Source organism: Schistocerca cancellata, chromosome 8 (assembly GCF_023864275.1).
Source record: "Schistocerca cancellata isolate TAMUIC-IGC-003103 chromosome 8, iqSchCanc2.1, whole genome shotgun sequence".
Classification (NCBI taxonomy): Eukaryota; Metazoa; Arthropoda; class Insecta; order Orthoptera; family Acrididae; genus Schistocerca; species Schistocerca cancellata.
In genome coordinates, this window is record NC_064633.1 from 115,087,963 (window position 1) to 115,107,006 (window position 19,044).

The window sequence follows — 19,044 nt, forward strand, 5'->3', positions numbered from 1 at the left end:
TTGACTTACACCTTCTAGAGCACGTTGGGTGGCACGGGATACATGCGGACGTGCATTGTCCTGTTGGAACAGCAAGTTCCCTTGCCGGTCTAGGAATGGTAGAACGATGGGTTCGATGACGGTTTGGATGTACCGTGCACTATTCAGTGTCCCCTCGACGATCACCAGTGGTGTACGGCCAGTGTAGGAGATCGCTCCCCACACCATGATGCCGGGTGTTGGCCCTGTGTGCCTCGGTCGTATGCAGTCCTGATTGTGGCGCTCACCTGCACGGCGCCAAACACGCATACGACCATCATTGGCACCAAGGCAGAAGCGACTCTCATCGCTGAAGACGACACGTCTCCATTCGTCCCTCCATTCACGCCTGTCGCGACACCACTGGAGGCGGGCTGCACGATGTTGGGGCGTGAGCGGAAGACGGCCTAACGGTGTGCGGGACCGTAGCCCAGCTTCATGGAGACGGTTGCGAATGGTCCTCGCCGATACCCCAGGAGCAACAGTGTCCCTAATTTGCTGGGAAGTGGCGGTGCGGTCCCCTACGGCACTGCGTAGGATCCTACGGTCTTGGCGTGCATCCGTGCGTCGCTGCGGTCCGGTCCCAGGTCGACGGGCACGTGCACCTTCCGCCGACCACTGGCTACAACATCGATGTACTGTGGAGACCTCACGCCCCACGTGTTGAGCAATTCGGCGGTACGTCCACCCGGCCTCCCGCATGCCCACTATACGCCCTCGCTCAAAGTCCGTCAACTGCACATACGGTTCACGTCCACGCTGTCGCGGCATGCTACCAGTGTTGAAGACTGCGATGGAGCTCCGTATGCCACGGCAAACTGGCTGACACTGACGGCGGCGGTGCACAAATGCTGCGCAGCTAGCGCAATTCGACGGCCAACACCGCGGTTCCTGGTGTGTCCGCTGTGCCGTGCGTGTGATCATTGCTTGTACAGCCCTCTCGCAGTGTCCGGAGCAAGTATGGTGGGTCTGACACACCTGTGTCAATGTGTTCTTTTTTCCATTTCCAGGAGTGTATATGCCACCGTATGAGCCCTAATTTCTCGTATCTGTTACTCGTGGTCCCTACGCGAAATTTATGTTGGCTGCAGTAGGTTCGTTCTGCAGTCAACTTCAATTGCCGGTTTTCTGAACTTTCTCAGCAGTGTTCTTCGAAATGAATGTCTTCTTCCCTCCAGGGACTCTCACTTCAGCTCCCGAAGCATATTCGTAACACCTGCACACTGGTCGAACCTAGAGGCACTAAATGTAGCAGCTCGCCTCTCAATTGCTTCGAAGTTCTCTTTCAACCCGACCCGGAGCGGATCCAAAATACTCGATCAGTACTCAAGAACGGATCGCACTAGCGTCCTATATGCAGTCTCCTCTACATAGGAACCACACTTTCCTAAAATTCTCCCAATAAACCGAAGTCGACCATTCGCCCTCCGTTCCACAGTACTCACATGCTTGTTCCACTTCATATCACTTCACAGCTTTACGCCCAGATATTTAAACGATGTGGCTGTGTTAAGCAGAACACTACTAAGGCTGTATCCGAATATTAGTGGTTTGTTTTTCCTCCTCAACCGCGTTAAATTACATTTTTCTACATTAAGAGCCAACTATAAATTTTATCTAGCTCATCTTGTATGAACCTGCAGTCACTTTTCCTTCGACACCTTCCTGTGCACCACAGCATCATCAGCCAATAACTGCCCACCCTGTCTGCCAGATCATTTATGTGTATAGAAAATAGCACTTCGCTGGGGCACTCCTGATGTTATCCCCGTCTGCGATGAACGCTCACCGTCGAAGACAACACACTGGGTTCCATTACTTAAGAAGTCTTGGTGCCAATCACATATCTGATAGCCTGTTCCGTATGCACGTACCGTCGTTAACAGTCTGCAGTGTCGAATGCTTTTCGGAAATCTAGAAATATGGAATCAGTCTGTCGCCCTCCGTCCTTAGTTCGCAATACATCCTTTGAGAAAAGAGTAAGCTGGGTCTCACACGATCGACGCTTTCTAAACCAGTCCTCATTCGTGGACTGAGCGTCTCAGTGAAACATCCCCTTACAAAAATTAATGAATTGCTGTGCTGATAAACCTCTTACATTATTTGATTTTCAAACAGCTGAGAAGAACTGAACGTACGCAGACATTTCTCTCTTTACTTATTCTGATCAACACTAAACAGACACACAATTTTTTTAGCCCAACGCAATCTGACATTCAATAATCACTACAAAGGAATGGCCGTGACTGACAATAACCTATACCTTTCATGAATCACTTACCTCACAAAAAACTTCGTTACTCGAACTACTGCAACACAATGAGCGCCAATACTGCCAGCTGAACAAAAGGTTCTAACTCCTGAAGGCACTAACTACTGATAGGCATTGTTAGCAAATGAACGATTTTGATAGAGAACAAACAATGTATTTACTTTAATAATGTTCAAAAGTCATTCATGATATCCAGTATTACAAATACACTCTTTCTGATGGACACAAGTCCAGATCGTCCGCTCTCAACATTCTGCCATCTCTCTCCCTACATCCACCACTGCTGGCGGCTCACCTCCAACTGCACAACGCTACGCTCTGTTCACATATAACTGCCCAACACTACAACAGCAAAAATTCCAACAATGCAAACGAGCCACAGACTGCGCACAGCACAGTCAGTGATTTTCATACAGAGCGCTACGTGGTGTTACCAACGTGAAAACCTAAACAGCCTACTTACATCAGTCTCTAGCAGCTTTATTGTATTCGAACTCAGTGTCAAGGGTATTGGTCTGTAACTCTGCGGGACCATTCTTTTACCCTTCTTATATACACGAGTAACCTGCTCTTTTTTCCAGTCGCTTGGCGCTTTGTACTAATCTAGAGATTCGCGATAAATCTCAAACAAGTAAGGGGCCAACGACGTAGAGAAGTCTTTGTATTTTTCTCAGAACTTCAAATATCTTGCACCATTTTACATTGTAGAATGCGTTTTCAGGGTCTACAAATCCTATGAACGTGTCTTGATTTTTCTTCAGTTTTGCTTCCATTATCAGTGCAACGTCAGAACTGCTAAACTAGTATCCTGGTTCGTGACTCATGGTTCAGAATGTCAGCAGCAGTATGGCTCTCTCATGCCTTCCACGAGCAACAATATTTAACTTTCAATATTTCAAACAGTTTTTGAACGAATTTAAAATGCTGTCATCATGTACTTATTAAGAGCTATAATCTGACGTTAATGTTCTAACAGAGTAAGACAATAATTAAACGTAGAGGCTTTTTATACGTCTTGAGGCAGAGTAACTCACAATGCACAAATAGCCAGACTATATATTCCAATATTTGCAAATGAGAGCGCTTACTGACTTGCAGTGGACTTTACACATAATTTCAAAATTTCCCTAAACTTTTTGTCATTTACATACTTAACGCCAAACATTGAACACGTGAATTCACTTGTAAAGTACTCATAAGGTTGAAGCTGGTACGTCTTGGGAGTTCGATTCGTTAAATCTGGTGTAACATATTTTCGAGTTTCTTTTTCCTTCTGTACTTTATTCTTGGCAATAGCTTGGATGGATGAGCTGTTAATCTGACCGAGCGGTAGTTCTCGCACTTACCTGCTCTTGCAATCTTCGAAATTACGTGGATGATATTTTTCTGGAAATCTAATGATCTGTGATAGATTCTACACATCAACTTGAATAGCTCCTCGGTTGCCACTTCCCGCAATGGTTACAGAAATTCCGAAGGACTCTTATCTGTCCTTTGTGCTTTAGTTGTCTCAAGTTTTACAATACTCTGTTACATTCTTTCTCTAATATTAGAGCTCTGTGTCTTCTAATGTTTTCTAATGGGACTAATTCGGTGAGGAAGAGAGTTCACGAACTTCTTCAGCTATATCATATCCACGTTAAGTCATTGCTTGATGATTAGATCCCATAGAGGTATCGATCTCTGGGGATTTTGAGTGCTAGTTTTCATCATTGTCTCAGACTTTTTATATTGAGATAACATCGTGTGACTTAACCAGCCGGTCTAAGTGCAGTAGGGTGCTCGAGTGTTCATCAAACCAGGAACGACTGCGTGCAGCTCAATAAACACGTCTTTTGTCATCTTGGAACACTGGAATGTGTATAGGCAAAACAATGCAGAAATAAAAGTAGCGATTCATGTTCACGGTAACTTAAATAAGTGAGTTTAGTTCATGGTACGAGAAACAGCCCGAAAACGTCACAGAACCGCCTCCTGTCTGAAGTACAGCTTCCACGGTCTGTGAGGCAAGCCCCTCAGTGGGCCATGGCTGCAATTGATGACCTGCATCAGTTGGACAGAGGCAAAGCGATGACTCGTCGGTCAAAACTAAAGGCCCCCTGTCAGTTGCTGAATTGGTTGTGTGTTGTTTGACCCAGTGAGAACGTATAAATTGTCTGCGTGAACAGTCGTAACCGTCTCCAAATGTGTAAAACGAACAGTTCTCTTTGTAATGTTCGCTCGAAACTGGTTCAGATAGATCTGCATTCACTGACAGCAGTGTTAAAAGATAAACAGGACAAATGTGAATCCCGTACAAACTTGATTACGTACACGGGGTGTTACAAAAGTTACGACCAAACCTTCAGGAAACATTCCTCACACACAAATAAAGAAAAGATGTTATGTCGACATGTGTCCGGAAACGCTTAATTTCCATGTTAGAGCTCATGTTAGTTTCGTCAGTATGTACTGTACTTCCTCGATTCACCGCCAGTTGGCCCAATTGAAGGAAGGTAATGTTGACTTCGGTGCTTGTGTTGACATGCGACCCATTGCTCTACAGTACTAGCATCAACAGGTCAGTGTTCATCACGAACGTGGTTTTGCAGTCAGTGCAATGTCTTAAAATGCGGAGTTGGCAGATGCCCATTTTATGTATGGATTAGCACGGGCAATAGCCGTGGCGCGGTACGTTTGTATCGAGACAGATTTCCAGAACGAAGGTGTCCCGACAGGAAGACGTTCGAAGCAATTACCGAGCGAGGTGGCGCAGTGGTTAGACACTGGACTCGCATTCGGGAGGACGACGGTTCAATCCCGCGTCCGGACATCCTGATTTAGGTTTTCCGTGATTTTCCTAAATCGCTCCAGGCAAATGCCGGGATGGTTCCTTTGAAAGGGCACGGCCGACATCCTCCCCCGTCCTTCCCGAATCCGATGAGACCGATGACCTCGCTGTCTGGTCTCCTTCCCCGAAACAACCAACAACCAGTCAGGTGAATACAATACAAAATCTAAGCAATTGATCGGTGTCTTAGGGAGCACGGAACATTACAGTCTATGACTCGCGACTGGGGAAGACCTAGAACGACGAGGACACCTGCAATGGACGAGGCAGTTCTTCGTGCAGTTGACGATAACCCTAATGTCAGAGACGTTGCTGCTGTACAAGGTAACGTTGACCACGTCACTGTATGGAGAGTGCTACGGAAGAACCAGTTGTTTCCGTACCGTGTACAGCGTGTGCAGGCACTATCAGCAGCTGATTGGTCTCCACGCGTACACTTCTGCCAATGGTTCATCCAAAAATGTGTCAATCCTCATTTCAGTGCAAATGTTCTCTTTACGGATGAGGCTTCATTCCAACGTGATCAAATTGTAAAATTTCACAATCAACATGTGTGGGCTGACGAGAATCCGCACGCAATTGTGCAATCACGTCATCAACACAGATTTTCTGTGAACGTTTGGGCAGGCATTGTTGGTGATGTCTTGATTGGGCCCCATGTTCTTCCACCTACGCTCAATGGAGCACGTTATCATGATTTCATACGGGATACTTTACTTGTGCTGCTAGAACATGTGCCTTTACAAGTACGACGCAACATGTGGTTCATGCACGATGGAGCTCCTGCACATTTCAGTCGAAGTGTTCGTACGCTTCTCAACAACAGATTCGGTGACCGATGGATTGGTAGAGGCGGACCAATTCCATGGCCTCCACGCTCACCTGACATCAACCCTCTTGACTTTCATTTATGGGGGCATTTGAAAGCTCTTGTCTACGCAACCCCGGTACCAAATGTAGAGACTCTTCGTGCCCATATTGTGGACGGCTGTGATACAATACGCCATTCTCCAGGGCTACATCAGCGCATCAGGGATTCCATGCGACGGAGGGTGGATGTATATATCCTCGCTAACGGAGGACATTTTCAACATTTCCTGTAACGAAGTGTTTGAAGTCACGCTGGTTCGTTCTGTTGCTGTGTGTTTCCATTCCATGATTAATGTGATTTGAAGAGAAGTAATAAAATGAGTTCTAACATGGAAAGTAAGCGTTTCCGGACACATGTCCACATAACATATTTTCTTTCTTTGTGTGTGAGGAATGTTTTCTGAAATTTTGGCCGTACCTTTTTGTAACACCCTGTATAGATAGTTGTATGTTGTGTATATAGATAGTTCTGCGAGTGACTTTGTGAGTATCAAAATATGTGACGTAAATGGCTGTATCTTTGATTGCATTGACCTACAAGCAGAAATCTTTCACACCACCGAGGAACACTAGAGCATAGTATTTGACTTAAAGTCAAACAGGGTCTTAACAGATGGAGTGACAACGTTTTTACAGATTAGATGCAGAACCCTAAAGAGACAGTCATCCGTCGTGGTTTAGTCTTTCTTAGGTTTTCACAAATCGTGTAGGACAAATGTTGGGATGCTTGCTCTGAAAGGACACGGCTGATTTCTTCCGCACCCTTCCCAAAGCTGAAGTTCCTCTCCGTCTGTAATGACTTCGCTCTCAACTGGACGGTAAACCCTAAGCATCCTTTAGCTTCCTTGACATTACGTGTGATGAAATCTTCTCGGGTTGTCAGCCGAGTCGTTCCTTCGTGTTATCTCAGCGTTTCGACAAGTGTCCCACAGGTCATTTTCAGGCGCCTGAAGATGACGAGAGGGAAAGTCGTCGAAAAGTTGCAACAACACGACACTGTATCTCGGCTGATAACCGAGAAGATTTCATCAATGAAATTCGTCGAGAAAGTCTGTGATCAATATGGTGTGTGATAAGTCCTACCCCTTTCACTTTGGCGAATGCATGTCAAAATCGAAACCTCCAGCGATTAATCGTTATTAACATTAAATATGTCGTACATAATTCATTAGCAATCTATTTGTAATTTCATATGTGCCTTTTAAATGACCATGTCTTTTGAAGCGTTCAATCCACAGTAAAGCAATTGGTGAAAGAATCCAAAATGTTTGAAACTGTTTGTCAAACCAAACCCCTATTTGAAGTTGACTCACATTCATATAGTTGTAGAGACATACGTTCGCTGCTCCATGTTCTAAGGTTCGGTAAACTCTTATATTTCGTCTTAAATGACGTTTCGACGTTCGTAACAGGAAAAAAAACAGTTGATGAAATAATGCTTATGATGTCCATGCATGTCACTTCAATAGAAATGAAGTGTTTAATACTTTTTGCGTTCGAACGGTTTGGATGTATGGCTATTTATGTAAATCAGTCGTTTGAAAGAGACATAATCAGTGAGTCCGCGATTCTTTCCAAATACGGTACAAGATAGATCTGTCTCACATTTCATCCACACTTAGCGAATACTATGTTTCCTTCAATTACGGGTTAGAATCATTAAATAATAATAATTACGAATTTGGAGTGCAGCGTAAGCAGTCTATCGCGTTTTGTGAATTAAATTCAGCTTGGTGGAAAAATAACCACCGGCGCTGCTCAGTTATTTATTTTGCAGAAAATTACTCAAACATATACAGAGAGAATGGAAAATGAGTATGTCTCTAATTCACTAATCTAATAACATGGCTGTTAAATAAATGAACATGTTCGGCATTTCGAATTCTCGTAAAACACGTAAATTAAAAGTACGTATTGCCGCAGTATAACATAGAGGAGAGTGGAGAAATACCATACACTTCAGCCATTTTTTAAAAATATTTCTTATTTTTGGAACTCAACTGAAATGGTGAACATCTTATTTTGTCAAGCAGTCAGTTCCCTACTCCTTTATGATTCCGTATTTGGTGTATTAAATCTATTTACACTTCTACAGGTGTTTTATAAAAATGTAGATGTGTAATAGGATATAGCACATAAAATGGCAAAAACTTTGTAAATGTAAAACAACTGAAAATATTCTGACTTAAGACTTTATTTAGAATTAAAAAATGTTAATTTCACGACTTATTAAATTTCCGACAGAGAGCAAAAAATCAAAAATCCTTTTAATGGTGAAATAACATTGTAACGTAATGGACTCAACTTGTCTCTGTTCCCATTTAGGGCCTATTTGAACGGCAGAAGTCTCAAACATGCTTTTCAATAGTGTCATATCCACAACACTCTGAATGAAACCACCTACTGCAAATCACACTTCGAATCTACTGCTTGCTGTTTTTGGTTCCAATGGCTGTGAGCACTATGGGACTTAACGTCTGAGATCATCAGTCCCCTAGAACTACTTAAACCTAACTAACCTAAGGACATCACACACATCCATGCCCGAGGCATGATTCGACCCTGCGACCGTAGCGGTCGCGCGGTTCCAGACTGTAGCGCCTACAACCGCTCGGCCACTAGGGCCGGCGCTTGCTGTTTTTCCCAAACTCTCCACAGAGTAGTCAAACGGAATCGTTGTTAGTAAACGCTCCAGTGTTTCTTGTAACAGGGGTTTCTACGAAAGGGTCAGTATCATCCATTTCATCATCACTACAGAGTTTGTACTACGCTGGTTCTAAATCATCATCCGATAAAGACTCCAAAGAAATGTTCCGTCAACATTTCATTACGTCAGATTGCTGAGGTCTTAACTTCGATGCAAACTTTCTGAACTTGTTTTTTTCTCTTAGGCTTTAACTTTGATTTTCGTAAAGGTCCGCTTTTCTAAAGCCGCTTTTTCTAAACTAACTTTGTTAGGTTTCAAAGTGAAAATTGAGGAATGCTATTGTCTGGCACTTTTCTTCAATTTAACAGGGCCTGATAGTGAAGAAATGTCTCTGAATTGTAGCCCAGCTGCAGGCTGAACTTGTCTTTGTCTACATCATCGAGGATACCAACCACTTTCTTTTAGGAACAAAGCACAACTGGCTCATTACTTTCACCTTTTTTCAGCTCTACCACCCTCAACAATTGGTAGTCTTAAAGCTGTCGTTTTTCTGAGTGCAAAAGCATGAAGTCGTCGTCACTAAATTCGACAGGATCTAGAGGGAAAAATCCTATTTTGCTGAAGGCAGATATCCTTTACAATATATCCAATTCTCGTGAAGGCTTTGCTAAAGATAGAACAAAAGTCATAGGGTGTTACTTTCTGGTGAGGGTCAGACTTCACAAAATTGTCACATTGTTAATTAAATGAAGCCTTCAAGCTGCTGAAAAAGGCCACATCTAAAGATTCTAGCCTTTGAAAACAGTGAGATGGTAGTGTTACCACTACTATTCCATTGTCCTTGCAAAAGTTGTAGGCTTCTGGGGTCAAAATGGTTCAAATGGGTCTGAGCTCCATGTGACTTAACTTCTGAGGTCATCAGTCGCCTAGAACTTAGAACTAATTAAACGTAAATAACCTAAGGAAATCACACACATCCATGCCCGAGGCAGGATTCGAACCTGCGACCTTAGCGGTCGCTCGGTTCCAGACTGTAGCGCCTAGAACCGCACGGCCACTCCGGCCGGTTTCTATGGTTCAAATGGCTCTGAGCACTATGGGACTCAACTGCTGTTGTCATAAGTCCCCTAGAACTTAGAACTACTTAAACCTAACTAACCTAAGGACATCACACACATCCATGCCCGAGGCAGGATTCGAACCTGCGACCGCAGCGGTCGTGCGGTTCCAGGCTGTAGCGCCTTTAACCGCTCGGCCACTCCGGCCGGCGCCCGGTTTCTATGGTCACATGGCTAGTTTAATTGGCTAAAATCAAAAGAATTTTATGTTTCTTAAATGTCTTGGTAAAGTTAGCAGGATGCTTCAGCCACTATGGAAAGAGAACCTCGGTCATCCAACCGTTCATGCTTCATTCATGTATTGAATTTTGTGGCATCCCATTCTGTAGGGCAGGAGCAACGTAAGCTGAGGAAAAATAAACATGGGAGGTGCACATGCCCCACTGGCACTCAATACACAACACACTATAATGTTCTTCCCACGCCTCCAGCTTATTGTTCAAACAATATTTAGCTCTTTTGGGTGCTAAAATTTTTCCTAGCTTTTGAACTGTTGATATTCCTGTCTCATCATAATAGTAAATTCTAGAGGCTTCGAACTTAGGGGCGTCTATTACTTCGGTGAGGTTCGAAGAAAAGAATTAAACTTCACTTGTGTTAAAAGGTGAAATCCGATTGAGATTGGTATCCTCAAGTTTCCGAATGCTGACTGACGGATTTCTTGTAAGAAACCCAGTGAGCCAATCCTTTCCAGCTGTTTTGGACGCTTTATTAAAATCATGCTAAATATTATTTGCTTCTTCATATTGATACGTTAATCTTCTCAGCTCCACTGAAGATATTCGATAAAATATCTTTGCTAAAGAAGCACATTCCTGTTCTTTAGAAAATTTAGGTTTTCTTCGTAAACTTGCTTTGCAACAATCTCGAGTTTTTAACCTATCTCTTAAATTAGAAGATTGTGTTCCATAAATCTTGTAGCTCGTCTCTGTAGCTTTCCATTTCCTGAAACATCGTGGAGTGTGCAATTTATTTCATGTACCGTCCACCCTTTCCACCTTTCTGCTGTTCTGACTCTTTTTCTCATCATGTTGTTGTTGTTGTTATGGTCTTCAGTCCTGAGACTGGTTTGATGCAGCTCTCCATGCTACTCTATTCTGTGCAAGCTTCTTCATCTCCCAGTACCTACTGCAACCTACATCCTTCTGAATCTGCTTAGTGTATTCATCTCTTGGTCTCCCCCTACGATTTTTACCCTCCACGCTGCCCTCCAATACTAAATTGATGATCCCTTGATGCCTCAGAACATGTCCTACCAACCGATCCCTTCTTCTGGTCAAGTTGTGCCACAAACTTCTCTTCTCCCCAATCCTATTCAATACTTCCTCATTAGTTACGTGATCTACCCATCTAATCTTCAGCATTCTTCTGTAGCACCACATTTCGAAAGCTTCTATTCTCTTCTTGTCCAAACTATTTACCGTCCACGTTTCACTTCCATACATGGCTACACTCCATACAAATACTTTCAGAAATGACTTCCTGACACTTAAATCTATACTCGATGTTAACAAATTTCTCTTCTTCAGAAACGCTTTCCTTGCCATTGCCAGTCTACATTTTATATCCTCTCTACTTCGACCATCATCAGTTATTTTGCCCCCCAAATAGCAAAACTCGTTTGCTGCTTTGAATGTCTCATTTCGAAATCTAATTCCCTCAGCATGACCCGACTTAATTCGACTACATTCCATCATCCTCGTTTTGCTTTCGTTAATGTTCATCTTATATCCTTCTTTCAAGACACTGTCCATTGCGTTCAACTGATCTTCCAAGTCCTTTTGCTGTCTCTGACAGAATTACAATGTCATCGGCGAACCTCAAAATTTTTATTTCTTCTCCATGGATTTTAATACCTACTCCGAATTTTTCTTTTGTTTCCTTTACTGCTTGCTCAATATACAGATTGAATAACATTGGGGAGAGGCTACAACCCTGTCTTACTCCCTTCTTAACCACTGCTTCCCTTTCATATCCCTCGACTCTTATAACTGCCATCTGGTTTCTGTACAAATTGTAAATAGCCTTTCGCTCCCTGTATTTTACCCCTGCCACCTTTAGAATTTGAAAGAGAGTATTCCAGTCAACATTGTCAAAAGCTTTCTCTAAGTCTACAAATGCTAGAAACGTAGGTTTGCCTTTCCTTAATCTTTCTTCTAAGATAAGTCGTAAGGTCAGTATTGCCTCACGTGTTCCAACATTTCTACGGAATCCAAACTGATCTTCCCCGAGGTCGGCTTCTACCAGTTGTTCCATTCGTCTGTAAAGAATTCGTGTTAGTATTTTGCAGCTGTGGCTTATTAAACTGATTGTTCGGTAATTTTCACATCTGTCAACACCTGCTTTCTTTGGGATCTCCCATTTCGTCTTCATCTACATCCTCTTCCATTTCCATAATATTGTCCTCAAGTTCATCGCCCTTGTATAGACCCTCTATATACTCCTACCTTTCTGCTTTCCCTTCTTTGCTTAGAACTGGGTTTCCATCTGAGCTCTTGATGTTCATACAAGTGGTTCTCTTATCTCCAAAGGTCTCTTTAATTTTCCTGTAGGCAGTATCTATCTTACCCCTAGTGAGATAAGCCTCTACATCCTTACATTTGTCCTCCAGCCATCCCTGCTTAGCCATTTTGCACTTCCTGTCGATCTCATTTTTGAGACGTTTGTATTCCTTTTTGCCTGCTTCACTTACTGCATTTTTATATTTTCTCCTTTCATCAATTAAATTCAATATTTCTTCTGTTACCCAAGGATTTCTACTAGCCCTCGTCTTTTTACCTACTTGATCCTCTGCTGCCTTCACTACTTCATCCCTCAAAGCTACCCATTCTTCTTCTACTGTATTTCTTTCCCCCATTCCTGTCAATTGTTCCCTTATGCTCTCCCTGAAACTCTGTACAACCTCTGGTTCTTTCAATTTATCCAGGTCCCATCTCCTTAAATTGCCACCTTTTTGCTGTTTCTTCAGTTTTAATCTACAGGTCATAACCAATAGATTGTGGTCAGAGTCCACATCTGCCCCTGGAAATGTCTTACAATTTAAAACCTGGTTCCTAAATCTCTGTCTTACCATTATATAATCTATCTGATACCTTTTAGTATCTCCAGGGTTCTTCCATGTATACAACCTTCTATCATGATTCTTAAACCAAGTGTTAGCTAAGATTAAGTTGTGCTCTGTGCAAAATTCTACCAGGCGGCTCCCTCTTTCATTTCTTAGCCCCAATCCATATTCACCTACTACGTTTCCTTGTCTCCCTTTTCCTACACTCGAATTCCAGTCACCCATGACTATTAAATTTTCGTCTCCCTTCACTATCTGAATAATTTCTTTTATTTCATCATACATTTCTTCAATTTCTTCGTCATCTGCAGAGCTAGTTGGCATATAAACTTGTAGTGCTGTAGTAAGTGTGGGCTTCGTATCTGTCTTGGCCACAATAATGCGTTCACTATGCTGTTTGTAGTAGCTTACCCGCACTCCTATTTTCCTATTCATTATTAAACCTACTCCTGCATTACCCCTATTTGACTTTGTGTTTATAACCCTGTAGTCACCTGACCAGAAGTCTTGTTCCTCCTGCCAGCGAACTTCACTAATTCCCACTATATCTAACTTTAACCTATCCATTTCCCTTTTTAAATTTTCTAACCTACCTGCCCGATTAAGGGATCTGACATTCCACGCTCCGATCCGTAGAACGCCAGTTTTCTTTCTCCTGATAACGACATCCTCTTGAGTAGTCCCCGCCCGGAGATCCGAATGGGGGACTATTTTACCTCCGGAATATTTTACCCAAGAGGACGCCATCATCATTTAACCATACAGTAAAGCTGCATGCCCTCGGGAAAAATTACGGCTGTACTTTCCCCTTGCTTTCAATCGTTCGCAGTACCAGCACAGCAAGGCCGTTTTGGTTATTGTTACAAGGCCAGATCAGTCAATCATCCAGACTGTTGCCCTTGCAACTACTGAAAAGGCTGCTGCCCCTCTTCAGGAACCACACGTTTGTCTGGCCTCTCAACAGATACCCCTCCGTTGTGGTTGTACCTACGGTACGGCTATCTGTATCGCTGAGGCACGCAAGCCTCCCCACCAACGGCAAGGTCCATCGTTCATGGGGGGGGGGGGGGGTTTCTCATCATATGTCGTAAAAAATAGCACCGGAGAATTGCCGAAACTGGTCTGTGTATGAGTAAAGGATTTTAGGGATCTTGGCAGCTGAAAATTTGTTCAGTGTTCGCTGTAACTTCCTGCACGTACACACCCGCGCCTGGTATGCAAACGATTAGAGCTGCAGTTCTCTGCGACAGGTGGAACAGCCACCTAGGTGCACTTGTTTTGTTCGCTTGTAATATTGTTACCAGGCCCAGTTGGATGTATAAGGGGCGTGAACAGAGTCAGATGTTGAATGATCACTGTGAACAACACGGAGATGTCGCGTACTTGGTTGGGAAAGCGTTATCAGCACCTAACAGTTCGAAAGGAGCTCCATTGTGGGTCTCCAGTTGACCGGCTGATCGAATTGTGCAGTTCCCAGATTTATGGACAGCCAGAGGTGACAGTGGTGCGAAGTTAGGACTGCATAGAAAAGTGTGCTCAGGCGCACTCGTCGTCAAAGTCTGATTACAACAGGGGGGGACCTCCATACTGTGTACCGAGCATATCGTAACCTATTTACATCTGCGCCTGACATACGGGATTATGTAATCAGTCGCAGACTGGCATGAGCCAGACAAGAGAATTAGCATCCTGTTTGTAAGCAGCCTTTAACACAACAATTCAAACGCCCGTATTCGGAGTGGTACCGTGACCGGAAAGCATGGAATAATGATAAATGGCGCCGCACTGGGTTCAATGATGGATTCTCAGTTCTGCACTGCCCTGGATGACCATCGTCGCAACTGTGGCGGCGACCTGGGGAGAGGTCCCATTTCTCTATAGTTTCGGTTGTAATTCCTGAACTGTGGAGCCATCGATATGAATTGAGGTCACGGCTGGTAGCAATTGAGGGAACTCTCGCAGCACAACGATACGTCATAGACGTCATGAGTCCTCACGTGTTACCGCTCACGCGACAGTATCGTGGTACAATTTCTCATCAGGACGATACTACTCCAAATACGACACGTGTCTGTGTGTATTGTCTGCGCATTGCTGAAGTGCTCCCGTAGCCGGTCCCGACCTGAACAAGTAGAACACTTTTGGAATGCGTCAGAACGTAAAGCTCGCTCAAGACTCCAAAGTCAAACGTCACATCCTTCCTGGTTTCGGTTCCTGAGGAAGACATTCAGACAGCCGATTGAAAGTGTCCCCAGCAGAGTTGAATCTGCCGTAAATGTGAAGGGTGGGCATCCCGTACTAATGTCCATAAATAAATGCCTAGGTACATACGATTCATGCGCAGCTTAGTTACAGTTAGACTCAAAAAGAGGGTACACGTGAATGAGTATGATATGCTTCCAGCTAACGTCACACAAATAGCTCTCAAGTGGCCATCTGTCCACAAATTCTGACCATAAGGACAAACACCGCTTCACTTATTCAATGTCTCAAGTTAGTTAATACCTCAGACCAGTGTCTCAGCTAGTGTTGCAAGACGCATCGACAGCCACCTCCAAGAACTGCACTGAGCATTATATAAGCGATGTTACTCATCGTTCACTGGATCTAGGACTACAGGACACAGAGATCAGTGCATCTTCTTACTCCAGTTACATATTGTAAATCTTCTACTTTGTAGCTGCAGTTTTAGCATAACAGGTATTATTTCCATCAAGTTAATTTAAATGCATACATTTCAGGACACTCGCTGCCGATTGGCTGCCATTTTACAGCCGTATCTCCACAACGGCGGATTTCAGTAGCATAGGTATGGCTACTCTGCTGCTTCAACAATGAAATTTTCACTCTGCAGCGGAGTGTGCGCTGTTATGAAACTTCCTGGCAGGTTAAAACTTTGTGCCGGATCGAGACTCGAACTCGGGATCTTTGCCTTTCTAGGGCAAATGCTCTACCAACTGACCTACCCGTCTTCACGGCTGTATTTCCGCCAGTACCTCGTCCCCTACCTTCGAAACTTTTACTCTGGTGCTGCTGGAATCGTTACAGACATACTGCCAAACGTGAACTCAGTCACTGACATTTTGTAAGATCATTTCATGGATGAACTTGGCCTAATGATGCCATCAGTGACATCGCCATCCTCGTCAGTGGGAAGCCACATTTCTTTCTCCCCCTCCCCTCCCCACCTTATTTCCAGCCAGTCACAGTGTAGTATTAAAAGTCCATGATGGTTCATATAGTCCAGTTGCATTAGTCGAAAATTAATTAACGCCGCCTCTCCCCCTTTCTCCAGCCATTCATAGCACACTACCGCTTAACTCTAGCCAACCATAACACAGTATTTCAAGTCCGAGAAGATGGAAACAGATCAAATACCCTGTACCCCTCCTCTCTGGCTCCAACCAATATGAAAGAAGGATGCAGGAGATGACGGAAGCAGACCAGTTGTGTTCTTTATACTCCCTCCTTGTAATATTTCAAAGCAAAGAGAATGTAGTATTACAAATTAGCCTCGTTGTGTTAACAGGAAATTAAAAACCATGCCCTCCTCCATATCTCCAGTCAGTCATAGGGCAGTATAAATATCCAAGTTGATGGAAACAAAACATTTGTCCTACGTATCCTATGTGCCTCTCCTCCCTATCTCCGACCAATCAGTTTGTAGTATTACGAAATGGCACCAGACAAATTATAAAATTACGTAACCTCTTCTTTAAAGTTATTATTTCCTTGACAGTCAATGGTATGCGTCGTTTTCAGCATAAAAGTAGACTTATGTAACATTATTTATGTACGTAGACATACCTCTGATGTAATATAAAAGTGATGTCATTGTCAAAGTTATGCACTTACATAGCTCTGGCTTAACAGTATTAAAAAGTGATTCCAGCATCAAAACGTTATGCATCATTTATGTACACACATATCTACGTCTTTCTTAGACCAACTATGTTGTCTAGTAATTATTTCTTGCCCCCTCCCCCCTATCTCTTTACAGCATGTCCGGCGGTTTTTCTAATACTAATACAAACTGACTGTTTGAAGATATGGAGGATGGAGTACATGATCTATCTTGGACAGATCGTTTGTTAGCATCATCATGGAAGTTAAATACTGTATTATTATTTGCTGGAGATAAGAAGGGGTAAGAGGTGTGACTTGATGCATACATTGCAAAATATGTAATTTGACACCATTTTTATACTTCATTTAAATATTACATTGGAAATAGTGGAACAGGAGAAGAGGAAGTATACATCGAAAATTAGTAGTGTGATGGCATTTAAATACTACACTCTGACTAGTTGCAGACATAGACGATTATTTGGCGTGTAAAGCACACTATTGTTTTGTTTCCTTGGAATTCTTCACTGGGTGTTTCATTTTAATGGTGCCCTGTGATTGGTTGGTGATAGAGAGATGGGGAGGGGAGAAAGAAAGAGTTTTTTAATTTCCTAATCTGTTTTCTAATGTTAAGCTCTGATTGGTTTGGAAAAGGGAGGAGAGGATATAAATGACACGGTTGTTCTTTATGTATATATTACAACTTGACACTACTTTTATTCCAGAAATAAAGTATATCTTCGATTTTCCAGGAATTAATAAGACCTTCAGGTGGAGGTTACGTAATCTTTACAGCATATCTGGTGCTATTTTCTAACACTGCAAACTCGTTGGTTGGAGATAGGGAGGAGAGGGAGCTAAGAATATAATTGTAGGACAACCGGCTTTTTCAGTCATCTTGGATATTTCATACTGCTCTATGACTCACTGGAGATAGAGGGGAGGGCATGGTTTTTAATTTCCTGTTAACACAACAGGGCTATTTTCGAATACAACACATCGATTCGTTGGGAAGGTGAGGGGGAGTGGGGTATAAAACACACAATTAGTCTGTTTCCACCACCTATTGCACTTTCTTTTACTATTGCGCTATGATTTCCTGGAAACTAGTTGAGGTAGTTTGTGTGACTTGCTTCCTATATCAGGAATTAAGTAATTTGACACATTTTTACAGATCACTTTCATACTATGCTCTGATAGGCTGGAGGCAGAGAGAAGGGTCATGGGCTGGAAAGCATTCACTTAATCTGATTCCATCATCTTGGATCCAAATACTGCATTATAATTGGCTGGAGACAAGGAGTACAGCTCTGTCACTGATTGGTGATGATAGAAGGGGAAGACTTTAACTAATTTACCACTAACGTAATTGAGCTGTTTCAGTCATCTTGGAATTTTTAATACTGCGCTATGAATGGCTGGAAATAAGGAGGGGAGGGGAAAGAGAGGTGTGGCTACCTTGTGATAGGACGATTTTGTTACTGATGATGTCATTAGTTCACTTTATCGATAATGCCATGCATGACCTTATAAAAATAATGACAGAGGTCAAGTTCATTTTGTGGGTTTGTAAAAACTGAAGCCCCACCAAAGTGGCGAAACGTGTACACTTCCGACACACAGTAATCTGGAAAAAACGTTCTCAATTCGACGTCCCGTAACCTTCTCTAATCTCAATATTGTGTCGTTTCTCTTCATCTTATACTGACATTCAGCCATGGTTTAGAACCCCGCCACTTACATTCACCACTACATCCCTCTCGCTTAGTTATAAGGTGCAGATAACTACGAGTAGCACTTGCATTGGCTCTCGGCGTGAACTAAAAGATGCTGTTCGATTACATACACACCAGATTTACAGTAGAATGTTAACATCACGCTACATTTTTGAAACGTGTCGTGTAACGTTGGTGGGAAGTTTGTCCAGGACGACCTGAAATGTTGAGCGATAGCCGCGCGGGATTAGCCAAGCGGTCGGAAGGCGCTGCAGTCATGGACTGTGCGGCTGGTCCCGGCGGAGGTTCGAGTCCTCCCTCGGGCATGGGTGTGTGTGTTTGTCCTGAGGATAATATAGGTTAAGTAGTGTGTAAACTTAGGGACTGATGACCTTAGCAGTTAAGTCCCATAAGATTTCACACTCGGATAGAAGTGCTCGTAGCGGATATTATTTATAGTTATTAATTATTTAGTAATATTAAAGTGTGATTTACACTACAGTTAGCGAGTTAAGTCAGTGACTCACAAAACAGTGCCTTGAATTGAATGTTCTGTAATATTTTGTGATTGTGTTTTTAAGAATGTTGCGGCAAAAAATTTAACGATCAATAAATTAATGACATTCCGTGGAAAAGCATTTTTGGCAGTCTTCTCACAACGGTT

At 43.0% G+C, this 19,044-nt stretch overlaps 1 non-coding gene across 1 annotated transcript; it reads right to left on the minus strand.

Moving 5' to 3' along the window:
• Nucleotides 1-9,818: 9,818 nt before the first annotated feature.
• Trnas-gga (transfer RNA serine (anticodon GGA)) lies at nucleotides 9,819-9,902 on the minus strand. Its single transcript is given in 2 exon segments — nucleotides 9,819-9,853; nucleotides 9,863-9,902. It is a non-coding gene; the product is annotated as a tRNA-Ser (tRNA).
• Between the last annotated feature and the right edge of the window lie 9,142 nt (nucleotides 9,903-19,044).